At 38.8% G+C, this 27,851-nt stretch overlaps 1 protein-coding gene across 4 annotated transcripts in view; it reads right to left on the reverse strand.

The window, feature by feature from the left end:
* Ntan1 (N-terminal amidohydrolase 1) overlaps positions 1 to 27,851 on the reverse strand; it is an 89,620-nt gene that overhangs the window by 13,326 nt on the left and 48,443 nt on the right. For 3 of the 4 annotated variants that reach the window (XM_028307935.1, XM_028307936.1, XM_028307934.1), the window contains 2 exons: positions 19,245 to 19,299; positions 7,516 to 7,566 (listed from right to left, as the gene is read on the reverse strand). The gene's annotated coding sequence lies outside the window, so the exon portion shown is untranslated. Of the gene's footprint in view, positions 1 to 201; positions 391 to 7,515; positions 7,567 to 19,244; positions 19,300 to 27,851 lie in introns of those variants that run through there. The other variant, XM_028307937.1, reaches the window with a different exon arrangement.

A 27,851-nucleotide genomic window follows, 5' to 3' on the forward strand; every position in this document is an offset into this window, starting at 1 on the left:
TTACATAGGTATGTATTTAATAAGTAAAAAGTTATTTAAGCCATAAATAATATTGTAACAAGTAAAAATAAACAGTTGTAGAGATGGGAAAGAAGTATAGGTACTAATTCCGTTAAAAATACGAGGCGAAACTTTTTTAAATAAAAATAAATCATTAACCAAGTAACTAAAGTAGGTATTTTAAATCAATGAAAATTTTACCTTATTTATATGCAAATCCTTGAACACATAAGCTGCAAACCTCAACAATCACTGCACTTGAATCTATCGTCACAAAATCACACGTGATCCCACTCTATAACATCGGTATCCCTCCGTATTTTTTAACTGTTGAAGGAAAAAAAACCCGTGTGTGCTGTAGGTATCGCTCACAAAATTCAACTGAGAACGCTGGGTTATCGCAGCCGTCATGAGCACCTCGAGTGTCGAGTTAGCAGCTTGTTATTGTTATGATAATGCTTATTATGTTGGAAATAGTGGCCCGATAGTGGCCGTATCGTGCAGTGAGCAATTAAGAAATATAAGATCGTATATTAAGTTTACAGTTGAAAACAAGTAAGCGGAGACGGCAAATGTTTCTGTGCAAGCGGGTGCTAGGGGAATTCAAACTCAATCGCTAGAATAAATGAGTTAAATTACAGACTTTACACCTGGAACTGTAAATTCATGAAATTAGATTCAGTGCTTAAAAGCTTGATGACGTACAAATAAGACCACTTTTACGTTAATAAAACTACTAAGGAAGCATTAAAGCACGGAAGATATTAGCTTCTTCTGCTACCATGAAAAGCAAGTATAAAATTCGTTCAACAGAGCGTAAAAGTCAAAGCCGATACTTGATAATAAAATGTCGACTACCTAAGCCACGCGGACTTAAGACGATTGTTTACTTGCAAGATATGTATAGTTTAGATAATGTTAATGCGTTCTTAGTAATGTTTTACAAGTTTATTAACGCGCTAATTTACAAACAATACGATTAAAATATATTTTCCAAGTAAATACAATTATTTTCTAAGAACCTCTTTATTTATCTTTACTGCAAAAACATATACTATGCGAAATCTGTTGCTTGATAGGAAGCTCCAATAACTTGTAAATAAACTAGGCTAAGTTAAAGAAATAATTAAACCAATCTGTTGTACAGATACAGATTATATGCGGAACATTAGATTTACAGCAGTCCCCTTCCCCAGGTCCGATCCTAATCAGATGGACTAAGAATATGATCTAATTAATCGTTCAATTAAAAAGATATCGATAGTATCGGTCTAGTTCATATGTCAGCTGTACCGCTTCAAAGCGCCGACATCGGTCGTTCTAATTGAGCCTAATTGACGACTCGTGCGCAGCCCTTCAAAGGCTAAATGGATTTACAGCTGTTCGGAATTGAGGCAGCGATTTAGCAATTGCAGGCGATAAAAGGAATCCGTGGCGGTGTAGTGTTCTGCGTTGTCACTTGTCACTGATGACAATGATAGTGGATGCCATCGTAGAACTTTCGGGTTTTTTGCACTGGGTAATTGGTGAACAGTCCATAAATTCACCTTCTTCAGCCAGTGTGCAGTGGGACTACTCATCAGTAAAGATCATACTCCACAGTTTCTGATTTGTTGGCTTTAACAAATTGTCAATAAAAAGCTTCTAATGTCGAACATGAAGCTAGCACATATTTAATGTAGATTGCAATCTAGATAAACCCCAGACAGCTATCAAATCTAAAGCCAGGGATGTGTCACGTCGATTAGACACACACTATTTTAAAATCAGACAATCGGAAACTGTTGTTAGAAACAATTGTCAAGACTATCAATAACGTTTAATTTTAAAAGCTCACAATTTTTACACCCACTGAACATCGATAAGACATCTAAACGGCTAACTGCCAAGTATAATTGAAACGGCGATTTATCAATTGCAACGCTCAGTGACAAAACGAATTCGTGTCAGAGGATTTAATCTAGATCTAGGCAATTTAAGAGTCCATTACATCTAACGATTTAGTCTATTACACAGTGTAAAGCTGTAAATAGCTTAATAATTTTAGTGTTAGCAGTGTCAGTAACTGAGTGAGTGTATTCTCCACTATTAAAAAGGCATTCACAAGGAAGATATCAGAGCAATCTTAAGTCTGACACCTGCGGGGTTCGATATATTTCTAGCAAAACGCGATGCCATAGTAACAGTAAGCCGATTTTTAGTTGGCTGATAGTTGGATCGGGCTGATAATCAGTATGGAGATGGACATGTATGAAAGTGCGCACATTACACCGATTTGATATCGGCCGATTCTTTATACAAATTAGAATCGGGGCCCAACTATCGGCCAACTAAAAGTCGGTGGTCTGCGGCGTGCGCCTAGGCTAAGACCTGAAACTATTAGAAGAAATAGAGAAACAAGTGACTATAACGATACAGGTAAATATGAAAGCATTCAGCGGTTAACTGCCAAACGGAATAGATGCAGTGATCCATGACATGATGGTTGACATATTGCCAGATGACGCACGAGACAATGATCCTGAATGAGATATCAATCAAATTGAAGCATCATTATGTGAAGGGAGGAATGGGTGATGTGACAATGAAATAACTTGTAATCAATCGATAGAGATTAATCAACGAGCGATAGACAAAGCTAGTCATCATCTAATTAGAGAGGGACGTGCTAATGCAGTAAATGATCTGAAGATGATGATGAATCAACACATATCTAAGTATAAGTTGCTCAGCCGTTAGCGTTCATTCATATTATCTTAAGACCAGGCAATTTAAAAACAATAAGGGTTCTAAAATCCCACAGAAAGTTTGAAAATTTCTAATCTTAATTGCACCATAATCCTCTATTAAACCGAAAACCATGCAAGAGTGAGCTGAATATTAACAATCGGGCATTGTCTGGGCTAACTAACGATATCAGGGCGTAACTTCCTAAGGCACTTAGCACAAAGTAGAAAGACGAACAGAAGGTTCACTTGTATTACTCGCTTCTTTTGATTATGGATGTCACTAAGCCTAGGCGCAGACCATCGATTTTTCGTCGGCCGATAGTTTAGTCGGGCAGTTGATCAGTATGGGCATGTATGGAAGTGCGCACATTACACCTATTTGATTTGGCCGATTCTTCATACAATTTAAAATCGGGCACAACTATCGGCCAACTAAAAATCGGTGGTCTGCGCCTAGGCTTAGGTGAAATTGTGCTACACTGGTAGTGTAACTTAAAATAGTCACAGTGTCACAGTTGGTATAGCACATTGATGCAGCACTTTGTTGTACTGGACTGATTACACAGCATCCTGTATGACATTCACATCAATTTAATATGATAGACTGCCATAGCCGAACGGTCAAGGCGTGTCGCGTCGGACTGGCCGACTCAAAATTCGAGGAACGCGGTTCGAGCCTTGCCGCCACTGTACTTACTGTGGTGAACCCACTACTAGCGAATAACACAAACATATTTTGCTTAGCACGAGAGGCTGTACGTTATCGTTACGAGCAGTTGTCTTAAGACTAATTCTTATAAGATCATCAAAATATCCTACCGTTCCTTCCTACATTATGGACTGGGGGTACAAATTCGTGACACGAGGAACTTGGCCGGGCCAGCTCTGCCCATTATGGAGGCCAATAGAACTGTCCGGGCACTTATTAACGGCGGCCGGACAATGATGCTAATGCCATTAAGTGGCCCGTTCACAATCAGAAGCGCTGCGTTTGAATGCGTCTTGCGCTTTATTGCCAGTGCATACGAGTACGTTTGCTCGGCTAATATGAGCAATCGTTTAAAATTACTGCACGGAACATTTTCAGAAAGAGAAAAAGGGAAATGTATAAAATGGCTTCACGAAGCAATATTCCACTTTGTCAACCCAGGTGAACAAAGTGGAACAATCCTTCACTAACACATAATGAAAGCTTTTTTAAAAGCTCTAATATGTTTTGAACAAAGGACGGAATTAAGGTGCAAAATGTACGGAGCACATTTTGGTTTACTTACTTTAAATGGATTTTTTTAAATACATCTTATTCCATCGTTAGTTTTTCGAGTTATTATTACAATGCTTTAAAGTCTGAAATAACCACTAAGATGACGCAGTGTTTAGCTTAATGTGCCGTCATCCGTACCTAAGTTGAATTAATTAAAATTATTTTGTAAACATTCAGAGCACTACATTAACAACTTAGATAAGACTGTGTCGAATGCGCGTCAATGATGAATTTTGTAACTGTTAGATAAGGAACGTTTCTTGGTTAATTTATCTGTAACATTTCATTCATAATGACCTCAATAACGATTAATTATATTAAGAGTCTAATTGGTAAGAGAAATAGAACAAGATATCGATTCATGATGGTAGAGCCGGAAGAAGAAAGTATAAACCGACTTGAAACTTTTTTTCCAAGATTAAATTCCATGTATTTTTACAGGAATCTAAAATTTATACCAATGTAGTCAAATACCATTTTCCCTTGCGACTTTCTTATAGTAGTTCCGGTTCCCACGACTTATTAATGACTAGGCAAAACTTAGCGGAGGCTCGTTCCTTTCATGAGAGGGCACCCATTATACGGTTCATTTGCGGCAAAAGACGAACGGCTGATCAGAGACAAGGCAAGGAATGAAAACAGCCAGGTCATTAGAGAATGGCATTGTTTTTACTTTTTTGTTTGGTTCAGAAGAATTGTTTTTGTAGAGATGTTGTTCAAAACTTTGGAAAACGCGAAAGTAGCTTGTAACTGAACTGAACATATTCATTTTGGTCAGACGTATGTAGATTGTCTTTGGAGATTTTGTCGCAAATAAAGTATTTGAAAAAAATAAGTGAATATTTTTTATGGTAAAACCATCTAGTTCTAAGTTTGAGACAAAATATGAATATTTATGCTTTTGATAATAACGATATGTTTTAGAATATTTTAGATTTTACGACTTTGTGTTTTCCGTTTGTGACCGCGAGACGCAATAAAAACTTTTTGTCATAAACTAAATCCACGCGAACAGAAGCAGACATAAAAGAACATTTGCTTTAATTAACCTAGTTTATTTATTCCCATCAAACACTGATGATGGAAACTGAGCGCCAGTCGCCTTCTAAGCTCATAGAGTTTGCAAAGCAACTGCATTTAACATAGTAAAACCTAGTTTATTTATTGCCATCAAACACTCACGATGGAAACTGAACGCCAGTCGCCTTCTAAGCTCATAGAGTTTGCAAAGAAACTGCATTTAGCATAGTAAAACTTAGTTTATTTATTGCCATCAAACACTGATGATGGAAACTGAGCGCCAGTCGCCTTCTAAGCTCATAGAGTTTGAAAAGCAACTGCATTTAGCCTAGTAAAACCTAGTTTATTTATTGCCATCAAACACATAATGGAAACTGGGCGCCAATCGCCTTCTAATCTCATAGAGTTTGCAAAGCAACTGCATTTAGCACAGTAAAACCTAGTTTATTTATTCCCATCAAACACTGATGATGGAAACTGAGCGCCACTTGCCTTCTGAGCTCATAGAGTTTGCAAAGCAACTGGCTGATCTCCACCCACTCCATCGGAGGCGAGCAGCAAATTTCGCCGATATAATCACCCGGTAAGACAATGGTTATCTCTGGCGCGATACCCGCTCCGATAGCGGGCAGGGCTGATGGATGCGGCACGCCCGGCAGATACCATCTTCATCGTGACGGTACCACTCGTGTGCACCAATTATTATTCAATATGGCACTGCAGTTCGCTGGCTTGGTATTGGGATCGAGCGTTTGATATGTGTCAGTTTAAAGTTAGATAGTAGTGGATCGGTATGTTGACAGCGGTAACGATTTTTAAGCAAGTTTGGAGGACGACTCGAATTAAAAGAATAAGCTACCGTCTACCTATAGATGATATCATTTATTTGTCAAGTATTTAGTAGTATTTTACAGGACGTCGCGACCGGGACTTTTCACAAAGCATTTAATTTTAATTTGAAACTAGGCTACCCCAGTGGTGAATATACACCCTGGGCATCCCTGGAGGTGTCTTGATGAGACATGCAGAATATCTCCTCCACTGAATCACCAATTTTATTGCAGAGTGGCACTGAATACATTCTAATGACTAAGAATGAAGAGCCTGAGTGTCTTTCTCCAAACGGTCAATTCAAAAGGCCTACCTTAGGCCTCAGCCTCGAACTTAGCGGGCAGCGGGGCGGGAGCGGCGGCGGCGCTGGAGCGGGGCGGGCAACGCAGACCCGTTCTCGAAACAAGCGGGCAGCTCGCGCGGCGCATTAGCGGTGAAGTGTTGTGTTCGGGGTTGTGTTGTCGAGATATTTGTTTTTATTCGCAAACGAAATGTCTGAACAACGGCGACAATTTTATTTCGATTCAAATTTATTCCTAACGCTCGATTTACTGTGGGCAAAAGAAGGAGTGCGCTGCCCGCTCGTTGCCCGCTCCCTCGCCGCTGCCCGCTCGTTGCCCGCTGCCGCCCCGCTGCCGCGCCGCTGTTTTCGAGAACCGGTCTATTTGATTTTACGCATAAGGCCTCAGCCTCGAACTTAGCGGGCAGCGGCGCGGGAGCGGCGGCGGGGCGGGAGCGGCAGGATCTTATGCGTAAAATCAAATAGACCGGTTCTCGAACACAGCGGCGCGGCAGCGGCGCCGGAGCGGGCAACGAGCGGGCAGCGGCGAGGGAGCGGGCAACGAGCGGGCAGCGCACTCCTTCTTTTGCCCACAATAAATCGAGCGTAAGGAATAAATTTGAATCGAAATAAAATTGTCGCCGTTGTTCAGACATTTCGTTCGCGAATAAAAACAAATATCTCGACAACACAACCCCGAACACAACACTTCGCCGCTAAAGCGCCGCGCGAGCTGCCCGCTGGTTTCGAGAACGGGTGTGCGTTGCCCGCCCCGCTCCCGCGCCGCCGCCGCCGCCGCCCCGCTGCCCGCTAAGTTCGAGGCTGAGGCCTAAGATCCTGCCGCTCCCGCGCCGCCGCCGCCGCCGCCCCGCTGCCCGCTAAGTTCGAGGCTGAGGCCTTACCGTTAAATGAAAAAAGCTACAATAACAAAACATCAAATGGATTCTGCAAAACTAACTGCACTACTCAGAATTCCCATCCAGACCGTGGCAATAGATCTCCCTACCGTTATTGGGGTCAACATCGCTTTGATTCGAGTCGTCTGGTCAAGTGACATCGGTCGGGCGCGAGGTAGCCATAATTTAATAATGGAACACCGATAATAGACTCATCGATGGATATGACATTGAATCAATCATTCGATTGACATCCGACAAATATCTCTATCGATCGAATTTCGAGAGCTTCATCAATATCAATAAAAAACCAGATAACGCTATCAAAACAATTGCATAAAGCTTTATAGATGTTAATTTCAATAAATAACTTTGAACTGTGTAAATTACGCTTTATAAAGAACGCGATGACCCCACTCGAGGAAGTAAACAATATATCGGTTATAAACAATGGAATATTTCTTGTAAAAGTCTGTTATTATGTAGCCAACTTACATTTAATAGGTGGAGCTGTCGATGTCAAGACCATTCAGGTCGCTGAGCCACCTGTAACAAAAACAAGGACATTATTGATGAGATTTTAATGAATGCAAAGTCTTGTAATTTGTCGATTCGAAGGCACGTAACAAAGCAGTATATGTGGTTAAATTCGAAGAGCTATGTTATAAAACTAGCCTCTTTTGAGCTCAGACAAAATACATAGCCAAAATGTCTAATGAATAATTTCAGTATACCAAAAGACAGACACATATCTCATTGTAAGTGACACTTAAAACTGTATTCGATTTCACCTAACATATGGCACATGTCGGGTGACTTGTGAAACGAAATAACTTGCAAATATATTCGTTTACGAATAGTCTACGAAAACAGAACCTAGAGTATGCAATGACATTCTGAAGATGCCAAGAAATGCTTTGCAAACTAAGATAAGGCATTTCATAGATGCCATGGGATGCTTCAGAGTGTACAGATAAGATTTAGAAGTCCAGGAGTTTAAATAAAGATAGGAGGTGATTAAAGTAAATGCATTAAAAGGAATTCAACTAAAAGCTTTGGCATTACTAATGATTTAATCATGAAATGTTGATTACTAAATCTCTATCTGTCTTATTCCTGCGATCATGTCAGCGAGAAAGTGGACGTGCCAGCTCATTCTCTGGCTTACAAGTGATAGTATGATTCACTCACGCCTACTTCGTGAAATTTGATATAGAAGCTATAACATGGATCTTCGATACGCATTAAAATTAAAGAATACTATCCATTTTCTTGGTTTCCTTATTTTGTGAGAGCATAAAGTGGAGGCTCCTCGGTCAAGTGTCAAGCATGAGGACGAAAAATAAATAAAAACGTCAAGTACGGATTCGCTATGCGACTGAGATGTAAAGATTATGCATCTAATACTATCGCGAGGCGCGATCTCGCACGATCGCCGCGACACGCCGCGGCTGTCGCGCGGTGGACGCACGACGAAAATTAAAATAATGCAGCTCTGAATTATGAGGCATGCCTCGCCCGGACAACAATATCGGGAACAGCGGTAATGCTAATTCAATAGCGTAATATCTCCGTATCTCGGCGCAGTCCCCCGCGGTCGATCCGCCCGAGATAGTCTACGATTGCGCCGATATGGTTTTGTTCGTGATTTATTTTGGTCGCTCCCATATAAGTACTGTATACGGCAACAATGGGCCGCGAGTTGGATTTACGACAGTCGATTTGGTAGCGATAAAAGATTTAACTGCGTTCAGGAAAGGGTTGTAGAGGCAGCCTATGCATTAGCACTAGGAGAGTACAAGGGTCCAGATCTGGTAACATTGGAATAAATGAATTGGGAAATAATGGCCCCCGTATAAGGTGTGGGATGGCGCCAACGAGTCCAGGTGAAGTCGACGCAGTTGAATATATCGGCATAACGATAATTCAATTCACCGCTAAAGAGCAGTTTAGTTTGTTTTCCGCTATCCTTATAAGCCGTAAGCACCAATAAAATACATTTGATCTCACAAACGATTTTACTGGTACATAAAATTAAATCGAATAAGATTATAGGTAACTAGGTTATGTAGAAACCTGGGACAAATAATGATTTTCAAGCTACTTTTGGTGATGCGAGCAAATGAGATCATTTGGCATCATCGACAGGCTATTTACAATGTTTATCCGAGAGTCCAATAACTTATCGTTTGGCGAACATATTTAAATAGCTCAATTTATTCGATGTCATATTGCCGTTTGATATTTCGCGCATAAACATCGTAGCCTGGTCCAGTTAGATCGCACTACATACTAACGAGTGGCGCGATAAGTGGCGTAATGCACTGACATAAACTTTAATTAGATACAACGTGTATAGTGTATACGTTCATTGGGCCAAACATCTATCTCGGGATGTCTAAGGTGATCTAATGCGTAATTGCGCTACGCTAAAAGTCTGTACAGCGCTATATTTGCAATGCAGTACAGTATGTGTGCCTGTGAATGACATATTTTTATACAGATAAATGCAAATACAAATAGGTAGATAAAATATATAAGTAGGACCGGCAGTGGCACAATAGGGTCAACAGCCTGGCATTTTATACTTGCTGCAACAGGTGCGTCATTGCAAAATAACATTCTCTATCCTTCTCAACCAAAGTAGAGACACTGCATCCATTGTTATAACTAGGAATATTTTGCTACCAAGCTACATAAGGATGTATGAGAATCCCGCTATACAAAATTAGTAGTTAACTCGACACAAGACTCTTGACCTTTCCAACAAAAACTGCTGCTGCCGACACGTTGCAATTAGCCACTAGAGATACGTCGGATTTATTTCTGGCTGGCAATAAATCAAACACTATTTTTGGTCTGGTTATGCTTTGGGTCAAATTGGAGTATTTATAAAAAGTTTGTAACTTATGACCGAGATGGTTGGATATAGAATAAAAGCTCTACATTTTGATGTTTCCATTTGAGCTCTAATACCTATGAAATGGTACAGGATTATTCCCACCGCTGTAACTTCTGTGTAGCCAGAATCTACAGCTTGACCGCCAATAAAAGTCCAACCAGTGAAGGTCAAGTTTGTCCCGGAGGAAAGTTTAAGGCCTGTCATTGAACCAGCAACGAAATTACAGTGTGAAAATTAAACAAAAATAAATTGAGCTAGATTACCGATTTGAATCATTGTCATCGATTAAATTTGACCATAGAGTCCATAGATCACATCTTTATAATGTTGTTTCATTACTTTCCCGGAAACATTGTATAATGTAATGGTAATGACCATTTAAATAAATAAAAAGCTGTGAAAACCCTTATTCAGCAGTGAAAGTTGTTTCTCACATCATTTGAGCTAAACAGTCCATCAAATGAAGCGATTGAATCTGCGCACAAGTTTATCTGATGTCGCGCGCAATTTACGCTAATTGTGGAAACCGTAGGAAAGCTTACCTTAGTTGGTGTATTAATAGAAATGCTGCTTAGTTAGGTGACATCTTAAACTGTTGTAGCAGTTAATGCTACCTTAACTTTACTTTGTACGGGTAGTTACTTTGATTTAACGGGAATATCACCTTTCGTTCCCACCGCTGCAACTCCTGTGTAGCCAGGATCTACAGCTTAACTTTGCATAGATGAATTGGATGATTTTGATTTTAAGATCTAAGTCGTTTACTTTGTGCTCGACCAGCATTAGAAAGAAATACTGAATATGTGAAAACGAAAAGCTACGGTGCCCATTTCCTGCAATATGCGCCAACTGCTTCGAAGTCTACCTAAAATTGATGGTATTGACAAGATTTACCATATCTTTACAATTCAAAACAGCATCACTATTACGACCACTATCGGAAAAATCTAGTTTTACATCCGCGTTAATATCATCAACTCACAAATCAATCGGACACGCGAGATTCGCATGATAGTGGCCATTGACTCGCTATCGGAGGAAGCGAACTATCACGGCTATTACTATCGTTGACACTGCGACATTACACGCGATCATGAGAGAACACATCGAAATTAATTACCCGACATCACACGCTTAATTCAAAGCAGTAAAGGTTAAAATCGACGTAAAGCTTTCGCCCACCGAACACGGCTGTGTGAGATACTTGCGTTGATAGCGTAAAATCTTCAGGAAGGCACATTTTCATCTTGATACATATTTCTCTGATTCGCGTATTGTTAAGCTTGGGATAAACAAACTGTGCGTGTTATTTATCAATCGTTAGACATGGACAATCTTTAGCACCAAGTCATGATGACATTCACATTAGTGTGATAGATGAGTTATCGGTTTCTCATAGTTGAAAATAACTTTAATAACAAGCTTCCAAGTACTTCCAACTGCGACTACCACCCACAAGATGGACCGAAGACCTCATAATGGTAGCGGGAAGGCGCTGGATGCAGGCCGACACCAACCGGCCATTGTGGAAATCATGGGGGGAGGCCTATGTTCAACAGTGGACGTCCTGTGGCTTAAATGATGATGATGATGCTGAACTGCGACTTCGTCCTCTCAGTTTTCTAGAAGTACTTTTACCTAGCCCACTAACTAAAGCTTTTGTGGTATTCTGATAGTGAAACTATAGCTATGTTTATAAGATCAAAGTAAAGTACTAGCAAATAATATTATAATCTAAGATGCAGTCCAGTCCGGATCGTAGACCAAGTCCCACGGTGTAGGAAGGATTGAACGCTTGTCTTCAACCTCGGAGTAAGTTACAGACCGGTCGATAGATGCTAATTAGATAAGAGCAACTGCAGTAAATAAACATTTCGCCAACAAATTGTACGACGCTACCGCACATGTGGATGCTGTTACATCACTGAACGTTTATGTAATCGCTATCGGCGGTGAATATCTCAAGTAATTAGCGTAAATATATTGCAATGTTGATTTAATTTCATTTTAATTCTAAACATTGAAGGAAGTTATTACAAACAAGTGTTGAGCTCTACAAAAGTACCAGATAATAGGTACTTATTTTTGGCCCTGTGACAATTATGGGGCGCCTGTAAATTTCATTTTTGCTTGAGTACTTTCTTGGCACCTTTCACAACACTTTTTTCACATACCGAAAGCATACCTCAAATTATTGACACAATTTAGTATCGCCTACTTTTCAAGGCTTAAGACGGATTACGGTCAACCATAACCATACTCTACAAGCTGATAATTTTGTGAATAAATATACAACTAAAAAGAGAGTTTACTCACCTGCCCTGATTTCAGCACGAAGATAATTCTGAATTTAATTATCGAAGGGTTTGAGAATACGCGCCGTGCGCCGGCGCCGGCCGCCAACTATGCGCGCGGCGTGTGCCAAAAACACTAGTATTTGTGTTAACTGCACTATTGCTCGTCATTACAGTATAGATTTTATCATTCTAGCCCGACCGGATAAAAATGTTCGCTCAATTACACATTTTTCTGTTTTATTTTAAGTGATAAATCTTATACAACGATCCTATTTATTGTTATAGTCTGCTGTCTACATTTGTTAAGGTATGTTCTAATAATGTTTAATGGTTTGATAAATATGATTGTGCTATTCTGCATTTGCTGCTTGTAAATTAGAGAGGGCCTTTCCTCTGAAGTGGAGAATGATGATGATGAAATATTATTCAAAAAATCACGCCTGATCTTAAACCTCAAGCTAGAGCAAATGTTTTTATTTATGGTTTCGCATAAAACAAATGTCGGCCTTCATAATAATTTTATTATCATTTGCATTATGCCGCTATCTTATCAGTTTCGTGAAAGCAAACTGCATCAGATTTCCCCTAATAAAAATTTCAGGTGGATAAGATAAGCTGTTAATTCTAGGAACAATCAATATGTGACCTTTATTAACGTTGCATGTTATCATCGTATTTCAATAATATGGTTATTTATAATGCCGCTCCCAAAATACAAATTCATCGAAAAACTAATCTGTTGTCAAGATTACGTTCAAAATTAGTGTTTATAAATGAATGGATAAATATACATAAATTCTCTCACGCCAGCGCCGGCGCAGAGAAGAAAAAAGTCATTGAGATTTGTGTCGGCTTCCGAATTCCACCGATCGACGGCGATTCGATACAAATATCTAATCGAGAAATCCGTTAATCGTTTTTTATGGTTATCAACTTAAATAAACATTGAGTTTGAGGAATTTGACGTCAGTGCCACTGAATTAAGATGTCTTGAGAACTTTGTTTGTTAGTTTAAACGGCCAAGAAAATAAGGAGAGCATTACTTACAGAATGCAATTCAGTTCATAGAAAGTCTAGCTATAAAACGTTTCAGATGCTAACAGCCCAAGGTGTAAAAACGTGAAGTTATACAAAAGTAATATTTACCTATTACCTTACATCATCAACTCATGAAAAAATAGAACATTTGCAGCGTATCCAAGTGCTGCAAAGACCGCACACGTTGCGTTACATATGCCTACAGAAGTACGTATTTTCTAAGCGCAATCAATTCTTTTTTACAGTACTTTTAGTTTACAATGTAACTCGAAGGCATCAAGCAACCTTTGTTCACGTTTTGATTTTCTTCAGTTTACCATAAATTCAAAACACGAATATGTTTTGCATAAAGATTAATATCCATTCGCGTGGTGATGCGGTAACGGGCAGGCGACATATCGCGTCATGCGCGCGAGTTGAACCGTTCGTGTTCTCGGGTCGTAAGGGGTTGAATTGTTGGTGTTAGAGCAAGTGCACACTGTAAACGTCATAAAAGGGAATAGATCCAAAAATTTGGGACTGTTTCTTTTACATGGGGATTACGTTTTTGTATAGGTATATTTTGGCGCCAGTATCCAGTATATTTGACACACTAGGAGATGCCGTGGCAAGTTATAGCAGTTTAGCAATCAGCGTTTCTTGGTATATTTACTCTTTCCTTTAGAACAGTCTTTCCCAAAGTGGGCGATAACGCCCCCTTGTGGGCGCTGCAGGCTTAAAGGGGGGCGGTAAAAGACCCAGAAAAAAAATCGGGACGTTGTGTAGAGGCTTGGGAGGCGTCGTCTACTAGGAGGACTCTTAGACATCGACTGAGCTCGACTCTTGACTACAAAAATGGGGGGCGCTAAAAAATAATTTATTCTCAAAGTGGGCAATAGACTAAATAAGTTTGGGAACCGCTGCTTTAGAAGCTCAGCTTATTGTGACATCGGCAAACACCTACTTCCAGTTGAGGCGGTTAGTTATTCGTAACGGAAAAAATAAGCGAAATGCTTTGTGCGAACTATGCAATGTTGAAACTTAGGGATGGGCCTCGGCTTCTACCATAGCTTCAAGAAGATGTAATAGTTACAAGAAAAGTATGCGGTCATAAAAAAGACGTCACAGAAAAAGAAATGGATTCAATCATAAGATTTCATAGAGACCATTTATAGCGTCTGGAACTCTGTTTCTCGTCTCCAAACGCAGATCATGATTGATCATGTACCGTAAACTTTATGTCTAGCTCCAATAACACAGACTGTGATGGAGCGAGAACAAGACAAAAATAACACGGAGAGAAAACAAAAAATAGAAACGGACATAATAACAAAAACTTTACAACAAGTTAAAATTCAATTCGCCAGTGAAGACGGAACTTGTTGGGACCGGTGAAAGCTAATGTGATTCGCATAAATAGAATTTCATATTGGACGTGTGCTGTGTCTAGACGGTGGACTCGGACTATTTATGCATATTCGAAAATGTATGTCTGGCTGTCACATCTAGAGACTTAATATGAGCATTTTATGAGACCAAGGAATTTCTGTCAAAATGTAATTCTTTGTAGGAAGATTACTTTGAGACGTACAGATTTTTGCTTCTTTTTCCGGATTGGATTTTGGCGCGCACTTCCACACGTAATTCACTAATACTCATAAACATAATGTATTATAGAGAAAGAAAAATATTTTCATTAATTTATTGGTAAGTTAAATATCGTCGCCGACGAAATCACAATAGAATGCCAGACAAACTTTATATGTTTACTTGATGTTTCCAAAAATTAGATAGGTCTACCTAGGAATTACCTACACAAACATTAAAAAAACAACTTAATAATGTATTGGCAACAAAAAAGTATTAAAGAAATGTTTTTATCTCTAGCTTACTTACACTACGACAGTGAACAAACAAAAATAAGCCAAGAACTAAAAGAAAAAGTTATTGACTATCAGTCTAAATCTTATAACTAATATTTTCAATGTATCGTTGTTGGTTTCTATAAATAAATAAGAACTCAGCAATCTAAACAACCAGTCGTTCCGTGCCTACTTAACGATGCCTCTTACATTTCGGTAGCCGGTAGCCAACAAACGTTGTAAAGGCAGGACTACACCGGAGGATTGCATGTGGCGCGCGTGGGAACACACGTTAGCCCGGGGTTGACAGGTGTACCTAGTATTCTTTTACGAGATGTTTACGGAAGCTACCGTTTACGATTGAAGAACTTAACCAATATTAACATAGGTCTGAACAATGCAAAATTATAATATGGTGACTTGATAGGTATACCAATACATAATACATATACGTCGATAACTAAGGTTCGTAAATTACGCGCATTTTACACGACCAAAATTTCAGGATTTATAGCGCAAATAACTAAAAGAGATAAAAGTTAAACAAAACTTAAATTACGTGAGATACTTTTCAAGTGGTTCAACGATCAAAGTGAATGAATAATCATGCTTGAAATATTTTATGTTTAGAACTATAATTTAAAAAAAAAACAATGCACCATTTAAATAATGGTCATATTATATACATAATTTCTAACGGCTTTGCCAAGTGCCAACCCTACGTAATAGATGAGCCGCCACGATTGCCCGCGCAGACGATGCACGAAAGAAGTTTTGCATGAAACTGCGTCGGCAATATCAGATTGATGCTTGGGAAAACTAAGAGTCAGCAGAAAACATTCGAAAGAAACACAGAAGTTTCACATAAAGAATCCAAGTATAATTGTATGTTGCAGATTCATATTCATAACAGACTGGAACAATATTCTAAAAGGCTGAATCAAATAGCCTGTCATCGCAATCTAACAAAATCTATAGGAGGCTGTTATTTTAGCCCTGCAAAAATGGACATTACAAAAGAAGTAAATTGCAACGCAAGATGTATTTCAGATTTTTTTATTTTTGGATTCTATAGACAGGATTACAAGCCACACTGATATCACATCACCATGATAAGCCAAATAATATAACTAGAACCTTCTTTACAGCATTTACTGGTGTAGCTGTAAACACAGGTGCACAGGAATGACTTAACTGTATCCATGAAAAACTTGACTACCTCAAACGAATCTACAATTTAGCTCAACGCGTAATTATCTTTATCCACGATATGGTTCGCGAGGACCAAAAAAACAATCTAGCGCAAGTCGTACGATGCGAGCACGCCTTGTCCGCGCCTCTGATGCGTCGAAACGCGTAGATAATTGCGCACACGTCGCATCTTGAGATGCCGCGAGAATTTAGGGCTGTGCTATCTAAGACCAAGAAACTTATGAATGTCAAAATCATCATCATCATTTCAGCTATAGGACGATCGCTGCTGAATATGCCTCCCCCAATGATTTCCACGAAGGACGATTGGCAGCGGCTTGTATTCAACGCCTTGTCGCCTAAATATTCATAAAAAGGGTAACCCTTAGGGGCTCTTTACATGTCTCCTTATCTTTTGGGCCAGATCAGCGCTTTGAGACAAACATGGCAAGTGCTGAGAAGAAATGCTAGAACAAACTCAGTCACCAGTGTTTGTTTAGAGCTAAATCCAAGTAGGTACATCAATATTTGCAGGCTGAACTGACCTTGCATTCTTGTCATTAATATAAGTAGGTAATCTTGAACCCTTAGCCTTCTAGACTTATTTTGGTTACGTTAGCATCAGGATTTTTTATTCCGCTTAAGAGAAATTTTATCAGATTTTACATCTGAAAAGTCCTCAACGATATTCGTACTTGAAAGAGTGCCAAAACACATGGGAGTGGTATCCGGATACAGCGAAATTAGAAAATTTGAAACTGCAATTAATTGCCTGTAACAGCTAGGTTGTTTTAGAAAAACTTTCGAACTCTTCAAACATTCAAAGCTGAAATTAAAAGTTGTGAAGAAAAACTACCGATAATTTTGAGAACTCAGAACACGTCTGAACTCATTTGGTTTAAACATAGGGATCTATGTAATATGACAATCGGCAAACATGAAGGCACATGAAGGCGCATCCTCAGCAAGTCAGAAATGTCAGAATCCCTCTGATATCTCTCTATAAACCAAATGTACCATCGTACACCCCTATCCCGCTAGATCCCGCAAGGCGTGCCTCGCGAGGCGTAGAGAATCGCCTCTAAAACAGAACAGAGATGCTAATGATAAACCCTGGATGCTAAAGAGAAAGGCTGCACCCATCGATGTGCAGATACACAAAGCGTGTCAAAACAGCTAAAGGTTATAAACGTAGTTACGACACACACAATAATTAAAGCATGTGGTTAATCCGTTCTCAGATTGAATCCCTTGTACCGGTTATATCCTGCATTTTGTTCCTAAATGTTTTGTAGGATATTATTCATTTTATCTGTCTCATATTCATCAATATGGAAGTCGGTTAAAAAAAAGAAGATTTGAGAGATGCACATCACATCATTAAAAACCCGTAATTACCAAAAATCACCAATTTTCACATTATTTTGTTTGTCTCTAATCTGAAAGAGAAAAGGGGTCTGTAAAATGACGAAAAAATATGCGGTAATAAATAAACATTAGAAATAGGTATTATAATAACATCTGATGTTGATGGACTTACCTACTTCCTTCAGTGTGGTAACGTACAAAGTACAGAATAATAACGTCGTATGCGTTACATACGACGAAAGATATTTCATAAATAGAAATTCATTTCGTAACAAACGATATGGAAGTAATAACTTTACATTATCTGCATCATAAAATTGTGGATGTTAATGTGAAACACAAGTAAATAGATCGTAATGTTAACTAGCTGATGGACTTACGCAACCGGAACGGTCGTCTTGTTAAATATTGTAATATTTCACTTCATATCATGAATCAAATGTACCATTTTTGTTATCAAATGGGCCTACTCCAGTTTTGACTCATAAATTATAAAACGTCAAGAAATATGTACCGAAGTTGGAAGTCCATGGAGTTTAATTTATCTCTAAGTTAATAGTCACACTTACATACGATAGAGTTCAGCAAAAATTGAGATCAACTTGTGGTCATTTATAAACTTAATGGTAACACATTTATCAAAACTCATTAGATCCTTGCAAATTGCCCTTCCACGAAACCTCTCATTACAAAACAAACCAGGAAAACATCTATCCTTATCTAACATAGGCAAAAAGGTATACACAGGAACGTGACAGAGCGATCTAGATAAAACGCCGTATCAGATGAGATCGAGATCAGAATGCGGTTAAGATATTAGTATTAACAAACGTCTCATTATTTATTGCATTGCTCTTCGCTATAAATACAGCCAGGATCGAACCCCTGTTCTTATTTAGACCTTCCTGCATTGACATAAAGATGCACCTTATTGTATCTGACTTTACAACGGTGTTTATTAGTTTTATAATAAGCCTGAGTTATGTAATGTTCGTTACGATCAGCTTTTGGGTCATCGAGCTGCAATTGCAACAATGTGGCGCGCACAACATTTCCTACACAAAAATAAAGAGTTTATTAGTCTTTCTGACAAGGTAAATATAAACAGTAAGACGATTGCTCTTAAGCCGATTCAATAAGTATGAAAATTAATTGAATTTAAATAGATAACACAGACTCAAAATTTATCCCAGAGATAAATAAAGTTGATGGGACGTAGACGATAAAGTTAAATGAAAATATGTTATTAAATGAGAAAATTTCGTTTAATTTTCTATGCAAATTCACATATATCTAAATCGAAACTTAATGGATATGATAAATTTCATTTATAGCACTTAAAACTAGTATTGATATTTACAACCAATAAACAGCGTAGTTATGAAAACTACTTCATGAATCATTCGAGATTACATCTTACGACATCGATACAAAATGTTTCAGATATCGAGCCATCGTAAAATCTGTGCATTAAGAAGCACAAACATCGATTCGGGTCATCATTTGAATCGTAATAGTAAAATATAAGTTGGCATCTTGCTGTGGCAGTACTTATATGATTGCGAATATTATAATTAACACACTTACATTTATATCACGTTGGTTTACTCGTACTTGTCTATGACCGTACAGGATCCGTTTTCTGAAAAGAATAAAGAATACGTTTACATAAATGCAGAAAAAGTAGAGAATTGATGAGTTCAGTAAAAGGACTAGTGACAATAAATACCAAGCATCTTCTTTGACGTTACTCAACTGCAGCCATAGAAAGGACAGTCAGGTACCCTGAATGAACCTTGATTTTGTAGAGCAAATATCATAGTTGTATGGTCAGCGAAAAACACTGTATTAGATGAGGGGAGGGGACTGTTCTCTACCTCTCGTTCTTATCTCTATCCTATCTAAATCTCCAGAATAATTACATTATAATACTTGATTGTCAATAAAAACCTAACCGATGACGGCTAACTTAGCCTCAGGGAACCTCCAGAGTCAGGTTCAGTCATGGTTACCTTCTCTAGTTATAAAACTTGTAATAAAGTTTGCGCAACAATACTGCTTTGGTAGAGAGAGCACATCAGACCATACAGTTTTATGGCAGAATAGAACTTATTACAGCTCCATAAGATGCTACAGAGTTTAGCTTGATGTGCTGTCATCTCGAGGGCTATTCGGTATAAACGCCAAGATCAAGAATCGCTTAAATAGTGTATCGCGCTGATAAAAAGTGATTACGCTCGATTATTTATGCACGTCCACTCGGACTTCTCGGCTCGGAGTCGTAGCGGTGAACGGCCTATCTATGCCTTGGATTATAATCAGGGCTGTCACATTCATTATGACCGATTCGGCTACAGTAAATTAAGGGACCACTTTAAAACGGCTCTATCATTGAGAAAAAATGCCATGTTGGATAAAAAACCAAGAACTTACAATAATAGGTATAGTTACAAATAGAGATGTGCCGCTGAGAAAGTTCTCGTTCCCGGCAATATTCCCAGTGAGAATATTCTCGAGAACCGAGAACGCTCCCGGGAATATTCTCAGTGTTCTCGACAGAATGCATTTAGTTTTAATTTTTATTTTGTTGTTTATATGTGATATTATCTGTAATGTTTCGATGTTTTATTAACTGGGCGTTAAGACTAGTCGTTATAAACAAGGCATGAAACGTGTGAGTGAGATATTGCTGTCTTGCTCACTCTTTTCGTGGCGAACGCGTACCGCGACTTTAGGACTCGGCTACGGTATTTGAACATCAGTGTGCCTCTGAGTTTTAAGGCCCTTGCCACCCTGGCGGATTGCAAGCGGATTCAAAGCGGATTCAAAGTGGATTTAAAGCGGAGTGGCGACGCGACGGACAAGCCGCGTGAAAATATCGTAAAGCTTCCCAAAGGCTGTACAGCCGAGCTGGATTCGATGATTGACTTGTTTTTCGAAGTTGGAACTACCTAGCTGGACTGTTTGTCCCAGGTATACATTATTGTCAACAACCTCGAGTGTAGAGTCTCCAACTTATAGAGGAGTTGGTGCAGCAACACGGTCTTTAGACATGATTTTTAAATCTTGTCCATGTTCATTTTGAGACCCACTTATTGAGAGACTCTGTTGAGGCCATCGAGCATTGTGCCTAGATCTTTCACGATCTCAGCCATGACTACGATATCATCTGATGTCTGGGTTATATACTCGCCGTTGATATTTATGCTGAATCCGCTCCAGCCCAGAAGCTTGAAAACATCTTCCAGGGCGGTGGTGATGACGTCTCCCTGTCTCACCCCTCGCTGCAACTGGATAGGTTTCGGGTCCTGATCTTAAAACGGACTATCACTGTGGCGTGTTTGTACAAGCCTTTCAACTCTTTAATGTATCAATAGTCAATTTGGCACAGTTGAAGAGACTAAAGCACTGCCCATGTTTCAAACGAATCGAAGGCTTTCTCAAAGTTCACAAACGCAAAGTGGCTGATTATACTCCTTGATCTTCCGTATAATCTGCCGTTGCGTATATTATTATGGTATATGGTAGTTACTAAAGCCTTTTCGGATACTGGCTTGTTCGGGGGGCTGAAAGTTGTCGAGCCTGCTAGCGTGACAATTCGTAATGACTATCGAAAACAGCTTGTAGACATGGCTCAGAAGCGAAATGGGTCTATAATTCTTCAACAAGGTTTTGTCACCTTTTTTGAAGATGAGTATTACCATTCTTCTAAGTGTCGGATCAATCTAGCTAGCACTTATTTTCTATAAAAATGTGTCAAATGATCCGTCAGACAGGCTATCCACAACTTATCCAGAAGTGGCGAAACAGGCCCTTACTAAGCGATTGTGAAATATGCCCTTAATTTCAAATAAGAATAGTTTAAAAAACTAATAACACGCTTTTAATTACTAACAGCACTAAAAAGCCAAAAATCATCAGGACCGTGGACATCATCTAGCATTAAAGTGCTCGAAAAGACAAATCCAACGAAACCAAACTCGATGAGTTTCCGCCGTTTCATTTAGGACAGTGGTTCTTAACCTTTAAGTCACGAGGGACCATTTTACCAAATTTCTGTCTTGTCAGGGACCACCTCATAATCGGTCAAAACCAGTTTGACTGCAAAAATCAGTTAAAAGTGGTTTTGACCAAGGTGTGCAAGTGCACTTCGTGGACCACTTGGAATGCCTCCAGGGACCACCGGTTAAGAACCATTGGTTTAGGAGTTCCTATGGCTACCTCCTGACTCCATCATTAGGACCCTGAACATTATCTAGCACTTAAAGATCTCGAAAAGACATCCAATGAACCCAAACTCGATGTGATTCCGCCGTTTCGTTTAGGAGTTCTTTTGGCCACCTTCCAGTCCCATCATCAGACCAGCTGGTACCACAATATTGTATTGTCATTTCTAATCTACATGTAATTGCCAAGTTTCATGATGATACAATACTTAGAAGTGCGTGTAATTCAGATTATAAGATTCCATTACATAGTTAGTTACATACACGACGACCTAATAAGAGCGTGTTAAAAACGAAAAAATGGACAGGTACATTATTTAATTACGTGTAAAAAGAAAATTCTGTCATCTTACATATCATTAAAACGACATTTCACGACGAAAAAAATAAAATATAATAAAGGTGCAGTTGCCAAGAATATTGCCGAGAAAGTTCCCGAGAATATTCTCGGGAACACTGAGAATATAGCCTTTCACTGCAAATAGAGTGTATTGTTTAATATACACTTATCTGTTGACTTAATTTAATACCGTTTTACTTAAAAAAGTTTGTTTATTTCCATTTTATAAACATGATTCTCAACCTTTCTCACTTAGGAGAACGCTCCCGGGAACGCTCCCGAGAATATTCTCAGTTGAGAGAGCGTTCTCGGGAACGGCACATCAATAGTTACAAAAGATGAACTACCAAGCTTCACAGTTTCATAACATGCAACAATAGTTTTGAATTTATTATTTCTTTGACACAAACAGTGGATAGGTAATGTTTGGATACTTTTAAATTTTTAAATATTATACTTAGTACCTATAATTTTTCAAACAAAATATTGAAGAATCGGAGAACGTTATCTACAATCTGAAAATCGCAGACCTATTTCACTTGAATATACAATTGTAAACCTGTCTATCTTCGAGAAAGCCGGAGCTAGCAGGTAGCAGCCCTGATTATAGGATGCGCGTGCGACGCGTCATGGAAACGTAACTGGGCCGTAAAAATATAATTTATGATCGGCCACTTTTTACCGGCCCAGCGGTCGGCTCACAGTATATCGCTGGCTCAGAGGCAAAATTTACACAACATTACAACTCCCATTTCTAAATTATTCAAATATTTTATGTATTCACATAATTCAAACGATTTATCAGCTCCATTCACAGCCATACGCTATTTGGATAATAACTTAACGGCCTATGATGATTCAACAGAGAGTGTTAAGTAACTTCCAAATGAAATGGCTCGTAGTAAAACACAATTTGTATGGTTTTCAGCGGGAATTTATTGCAAATTCCATTATCGATTGACATTTCAACATGTTGAAACAATTACTCTGTCCTCAAAGACAAAGTAAGGTGCGAACTTGGCATCTTCTCAAAATGCCAACTCCATAATAAATCATGAACAACCGCGATGATTTTTCAAAGTACTCAACCAGATCTTAATGAACTTCCTGCGGCTAGCGGATCTCCATTCACATAAATCCCTGGCAATAAGTCATGCCCGCTCCAACTGTTTCCATATTTCATTATTGCAATAAAGAAGATGGGACGATATCTTCATTACTGGGCACAAAATCGATGCTACGATAATTACAGAGCTCTCGCCAGGCCCGCAACCACCGGTCGATGAAATTAATTCCTGATGGAGGTTAGAGAAATAGTGCATCCTTTATGTGGAGTACGTTATTGATGATGCTAATGGCGCTTGCCGCAGACGGCGGGTTACTGCAACTAACGAACGATAACGAACCACGAGAACCGACAAAAAAGACCCTTATCGCTGAAACCGTTAAATTCAAGACAGTAAAAGCTGTCTGAGTCACTAAAACATAATTTCGCTTATCGGCTGCGATGCGATGACAAATTCGTCAATAAATCCAGAATTTTGAGAGGGTGAGATTATACAACTCCGTCACCAACCGGTTCCAAACTCGTTATCTCGATTGCGGGAACTGTACAAAAACAACTGACGAAAAGACCGTAACGAACCGATCGTTTTTTCACAATAGAACTTATTGGTGTCTAGGCAATCGTAATTTTGCATATGAGAAACTTTATTTTCGTTAACGGTACGGTTCAATTTGGATTGGGCTTTAATTTATCGTTTTTGAGTGTGTTTATAGTTGTCATTTTTAAATGTTGTCAAAAACTTAAGATGTTTGCCTGGTTTGCACGGTTTTGTGTGTCGCCTTCTAAGAAAAGATGATTGTAATAATAAATCATTCGCTTTTATCTATTTACGCTTGTTGAAATAACATTTTTGCGATTGTAATCATAAAGATGGAGAGAAAGTTGTTATTTACACTAAAGCTCTAACTTGAATATAGGAACACTATTTTGCGGTCCGTAGACAAGTGTAATCACGAGCGATCGCATAATATCGACGGCCCAGAAAGTTCAGAAACAAATCACAGCAATTTCGTGGAACGTTATTATAGTGATATTTTTGTAAAATTACACGTTGCTTACGCTACGTAGCGTGTGTTTATGTAAAATATGAGGTCGATTTAGAACGTAGTGAATTTGATAATATTTCGTTGTGAATTATGGCACGAACTGTGAGAACATGAGAGCGTAATTAGTGATTAACGTATGTTAATTAAACGGTGAAGTTAAATTAGAAAGTAGAGTTGCGTAAGGTGTAAAGAGTGTCTGAGATATCGATACCGTACGGTTGGATGGTCAATAGATCATTAGCAATAAATGAGACAATATTGTGGAGCCGTCTGTCGGCGTGGTTGTCGAGCTATCAGTCATTTATCAGCCGGTGTAAGACACAGGCTGTACAGCACCGGCTACGTTACATCACACTCGAAACGCCCGTCAAATTCATTATGTTTTTTGATCATTTACATCCGTGACTTATCGAGAATCTTTCGAATAATGGTATGTCTAAACTTATCTCTAGTAACATTACAGTCTTCATTAAACGGCTGCGACTAGGGTTTCATAAATGTCGTATTCAGTATTTACTCTGCCTCTAGTTTATGAAACTGACACAAAGATTTATATTTATTGACTAGATTACCCTTTAAGTATTGAAATTATCGCGAATAAATGTCAGCCATATTTTCAGTCGGCTTTCTCTAGCCGAACATCGGGGTAATGAATACTCATCATTCAAAAATTTATAGGTATTTACAGACACATAATTAAAGTTTATTTCGTTAGAACTGCCTTTTCTTATTTAAATAGACATAGAGAGCTATATAAGTTCTAAATAATGTAGAGTTACTAATATTTTTACAGCAAAAGCGGGTCATGGAACAGTGAACAATGGTTTCCAAAAACAAAATAGAGAAGTTTCATGCAATGCAAATGAAAAATAACGCAATGACACGGCGACACTTTCTCGGGACATAGACAACGAAGACTCATATCACCGGCGATTTGAACACCCATCACACACGCATTACAATGATCAACTAAAATGGGAAACAACGGACAAAAGCCTACTTTCATATCTCACCACGTGATAGAGATAGGGTTGTCACTCTAATTTGTTTAATAGACGTTATGAACATGGAACTGCTGGTGAGATAGGGTTGACGTGATTATCAAATATTTTTGTGCATACATTTCTTATGACAGTCACGATAATTGTTTGAGTTCTTTCAACTTCTTTCATGGAAAACGATAATACGATATCAATTAGTTTATCAGACATCAGATTATAGTGACTAACTTATTTTTAAAACGCATTTCCGCGGAACTGTATCGATAAGGAACGGAATTTCATAAAAATAGCAATGACCAGTGTTTGAAGTATTTTGAATTTGGCAGCCCTAATACCTCTTTAAAGGCATTCCGCCGCCAAGGGACGTCGCGCTTCAAGATAAAAAATATTAACGAACTCATTGAATCGGGAAATCATGCCGGGCACTTATGATGTCATTTACTTCGTAATTCGATAGAGTTGATATCACGAAGACAAGTAACGACGCACAAGAATACTTGTCCGATGCCTCCAGTCACAATACTACACATCAACGGTACAAATTGTGCGACTCGCTAGCACATTAAGAATGCATTGTAAATTTTTTGAACTCGAAATATCGATAAAGCATTTAACATTACAAGTGTCACTTTTTGCTGTGCAGTAAAAAATTAAATTTAAGGACGAGGAAAGTCGTACGTTTAAAAGGTAGAGTTTATGCAAAAACACAACGTCACGTTACTCGAAAATTATAAATTTTAAGGCACACTTTCGTGTGACCTCCACTTGCGATTCGGAGTTAAGAATAGTCTGCCACATTCTGCGAAACGTATATTCTATTAGTGACAATAAAAAACCCAACAGGAAACTGCACGCGATAACTTACTTATCGTGTCTGTAAATAGCGACCGAGACTGAAGTGTGAATTATGGTCTTAATTTAATTTTAAAAACTCATTAATCCCGGTATTTGAACGGTATGGGTGAACGTCCACAGCTGAACATAATATGACCTGCCGTTAGGCATTGGCGGTTTCTATCATTTCTCTTTATATTATCTCATTTCTTATTTGATAATATTAAAGTAACCCTAGGCATACTTATGCTCTGTTATGATGTAGCTCATGGTCTCGTTTCAGAGGCTGATATAAGTAAATAGTTTTCTAGCTGAATTCCTTGATAACCATCTTGCTTGAAAATCATGGGATACGAATTTAATTAATGCCAATTTCATTCGACATTCGCGTTCAAATAATTGACCGATAACACGTACCCAGCTGTCGAATCTTCCGATCCCTACTGATTGGGCGATGCGTCGCTGGATCAGCCCGATTGATCCACGTTGTATTGAAACGTCGCGCGATAGGATCTGATCGTTAGGGCTCGGCCATTACCGACGTCAGTCTACGTGCGCCTGCGCCGCATTACTTATTCAATTATGCAAACTCCCAATCTGATGGCGAGCTTTCAAGGAATCCTTTAGAAACGTTAAGACGACAATGCCTAACATCACACAATGATAATTTCAATATGAATACATTGCCTGACGGATGGGCTCCGGTGATAATATGACAAACATTTCAAGTTAACTATTCAGAAGACAACCATGAAATGCCAGGAGAGATGAAGTCTTCTGATGTAATATTGATACGGTAAAATGTTCATGATCAATCAGTAAAAAACTAAGGCATGCCACAAACGTGGCAGGTGGGATAGTGTAAAAACAGTCGCGATAGTCGTAGTATCTCACGTCGAATGAGCCTCGTTACGCTTGCGCCTATGAATGATCGATGGCCGTGGCAGATCAGACTGCACGCGCGCACTTTCTTAACTGAGTTACAGTTGCACCCCTGTTACAATGGAACAAGATCTAAATTTGAACGCTCCAGTTTGTTAGTGGTTAGTAATTCTGACGTCTGAAATATCCATAGTGTGATTGACAAGTCCGTTCCGATGGTATCGGTCTTCATAAATAATGCCGCCACTGCTAGTTAGTACATATTCATTGCTCTATCGTGCTTGAGTTGTGATAATGAAGTTGGCCGGTTTTTATCTTCGTAAACAAGATTAGCAAAAATAAAGGTAGGTGTGGTAAACAAATACCTAAATAAGAAGTGATTTTTAACGCATGTGCAGAACTACACTTGCAGAACCACACCCATGTGATAAACATCTACAGTATTTATCCATCTCTTAAATCAGCGATGCAAATATGCGTTTGTATACGTAAAGAAATGTGTTGGATTCAACGCAAGTAATTTCACTGCATTTCCCAGAACCTACTTAACCCTTGTAGGATACCTATAAAGTTACAATCAACAGCAAAATAAATCTATCAGCAACACAAGGAAACACTGACGTTGGCAAGCTACAAGCGTGCAGCAAAATAAATTCAATTACGACATAGCTGTGCAGCTTGCAGTCCCATATATTTGGGCGATAACTTATGACGTTTAAGAAAGTCAACAGGTTTACGCGGATGGCATTTCCCCGGTTCATATATTATGTGGGCACGGCGGACGACTGAAGGGTCGGCG

Source organism: Ostrinia furnacalis, unplaced genomic scaffold, assembly GCF_004193835.3.
Source record: "Ostrinia furnacalis isolate ACB-3 unplaced genomic scaffold, ASM419383v2 OfSCF2377, whole genome shotgun sequence".
Taxonomy (NCBI): Eukaryota; Metazoa; Arthropoda; class Insecta; order Lepidoptera; family Crambidae; genus Ostrinia; species Ostrinia furnacalis.